Raw genomic sequence first — 2,563 nt, forward strand, 5'->3', positions numbered from 1 at the left:
AAGATAATAGTTATATTGAATTAGGGGTCCACTCTACCCGGTCTGATCTATCTTTATTACATCTGCAATGACCTTATTTCCAAACATTCGGAGGTACTAGGAGTTAGGGAGATTCAACATATAAATTCGGGAGCAGGGAGTATAATTCAACCCCTAGTACCAGTTCAGTGTGTTATTTCTTCAATACTTTTACATAAAGGAGTATTCCCTTTGTAGGTTTTTTTTTTTTCTGTCTCTTCTGAATTCCATTGTCACAGTCTCCCTTCACATTGACTAACGAACATATAAGAAAACCAACATAGGACAAACTGATTTTTCAGGAGAGCAATTCTTACAATAAAAATGTAAGTTCAGCTGATTCAGCAGACCTCCTCCCATGAGTGCACCCCTATGCCCTGGGAGTTATTTTGGAACTTTTGCCACTCTGTCACCCAGCACTCTGGCAGCCTGGGCTTGCCCGCCAAGAGATTCAGGTCTGGTCTTGGAGGGGCTCCTCTCTTAAGTGTATCAATGAGGCCTGAGTGTAACTTTGGAACTTTCAGCACATCAGCCTGTGCAAAACGATAAATGTAATATATCACATTAACAAAAGAAAAGATAAAATCTGTATGATCATATCAACTGATGTAGGAAAAGCATTTAATAATAATATACAACATCCCTCCATGGTTAAGACTCTCAGCAAAATAGGTACAGAAGGGACATAGCTCAGAACAATAAAAGCCATCTATGACAAACCCATAGCTAACATCACACTGAATGGGGGGGGAAACTGAAAGCTTTTCCATTAAAAACTGAAACAAGACAAGGTTGCCCACTTTCTCTATTCCTTTCTAACATAGTATTGGAAGTTCTAGCAGTGGAATAAGAAAAGAGAGTCAAATAAAAGGCACCCAAATAGGAAAAGAAGTGGAGTGAAATTATCTCTATTTGCAGATGATATAATGCTATACATAGAAAATCCAAAAGAATACACACACACACACAGGCACACACACAAAACTCTAGGAAGTGATAAATGAATATAGTAAAGTAGCAGGATACAAAATCAGGATACAAAAACCTATAGTATTTTTATACGCAAATGATAGACAAACTGAGACAGAATTGTATAAACAATCCCATTTCAATAGTCATAAAACCAATAATATATCTAAGAATAAACCTTACCAAAGACATCAAAGATCTCTACAAGGAAAACCAAGAAACACTTAAAAAGTAAATTAAGGGTCCCATATTGAACTCGAGTTGGAAGAGGCGAGTCCAGTCTCAAAATGGAGGTAAAACCGCCGCCCGGTCACCCCCAGCCCGACTCCGGCCGTCGGCGCCGCCAGGGGAGGAGGGTCATGATCCAAAGGAACCGGAGGAACCGGAGCAGTTGAGAAAACTGTTCATTGGTGGCCTGAGCTTTGAAACTACAGATGATAGTTTAAGAGAACATTTTGAGAAATGGGGCACACTCACAGATTGTGTGGTAATGAGAGACCCCTAAACAAAACGTTCCAGGGGCTTTGGTTTAGTGACTTTCTCTTGTGTTGAAGAAGTGGATGCAGCAGTGTGAGCCCGGCCACACAAAGTTGATGGACGTGTAGTGGAACCAAAGAGAGCTATTTCTAGAGAGGATTCTGTAAAGCCTGGTGCCCATCTAACAGTGAAGAAAATTTTTGTTGGTGGTATTAAAGAAGATATGGAAGAATATAATTTGAGAGACTACTTTGAAAAGTTTGGCAAGATTGAAACCATAGACATTATGGAAGATCGACAGAGTGGGAAAAAGAGAGGATTTGCTTTTGTAACTTTTGATGATCATGATACAGTTGATAAAATTGTTCAGAAATACCACACTATTAATGGGCATAATTGTGAAGTGAAAAAGGCCCTTTCTAAACAAGAGATGCAGTCTGCTGGATCACAAAGAGGTCGTGGAGGTGGGTCTGGCAACTTTATGGGTCGTGGAGGAAACTTTGGAGGTGGTGGAGGAGGCTGCGGTGGTGGAGGTGGTGGCAGCAGAGGTAGTTATGGAGGAGGTGATGGTGGATATAATGGATTTGGAGGTGATGGTGGCAACTATGGCGGTGGTCCTGGTTATAGTAGTAGAGGTGGCTATGGTGGTGGTGGACCAGGATATGGAAACCAAGGCGGTGGATGTGGTGGTGGTGGTGGAGGATATGATGGTTACAATGAAGGAGGAAATTTTGGCAGTGGTAACTACAGTGGTGGTGGAAACTATAATGATTTTGGAAATTATAGTGGACAACAGCAATCAAATTATGGACCCATGAAAGGGGGCAGTTTTGGTGGAAGAAGTTTGGGCAGTCCTTATGGTGGTGGTTATGGATCTGGTGGTGGAAGTGGTGGATATGGTAGCAGGAGGTTCTAAAAACAGCAGAAAAGGGCTACAGTTCTCAGCAGGAGAGAAAGCAAGGAGTTGTCAGGAAAGCTGCAGGTTACTTTGAGACAGCTGTCCCAAATGCATTAGAAGGAACTGTAAAATTCTGCCACAGGAAGAACGATGATCCATAGTCAGAAAAGTTACTGCAGCTTAAACAGGAAACCCTTCTTG

The 2,563-nt window shown here is 41.6% G+C and overlaps 1 pseudogene; it reads left to right on the forward strand.

The window, feature by feature from the left end:
* The first annotated feature begins 1,234 nt into the window (after positions 1-1,234).
* On the forward strand, positions 1,235-2,455 carry LOC102501785 (heterogeneous nuclear ribonucleoprotein A3 pseudogene; annotated as a pseudogene).
* The last annotated feature ends 108 nt before the right edge of the window (positions 2,456-2,563 follow it).

This window comes from Tupaia chinensis, unplaced genomic scaffold, assembly GCF_000334495.1.
Source record: "Tupaia chinensis unplaced genomic scaffold, TupChi_1.0 Scaffold000180_1, whole genome shotgun sequence".
Taxonomy (NCBI): domain Eukaryota; kingdom Metazoa; phylum Chordata; class Mammalia; order Scandentia; family Tupaiidae; genus Tupaia; species Tupaia belangeri.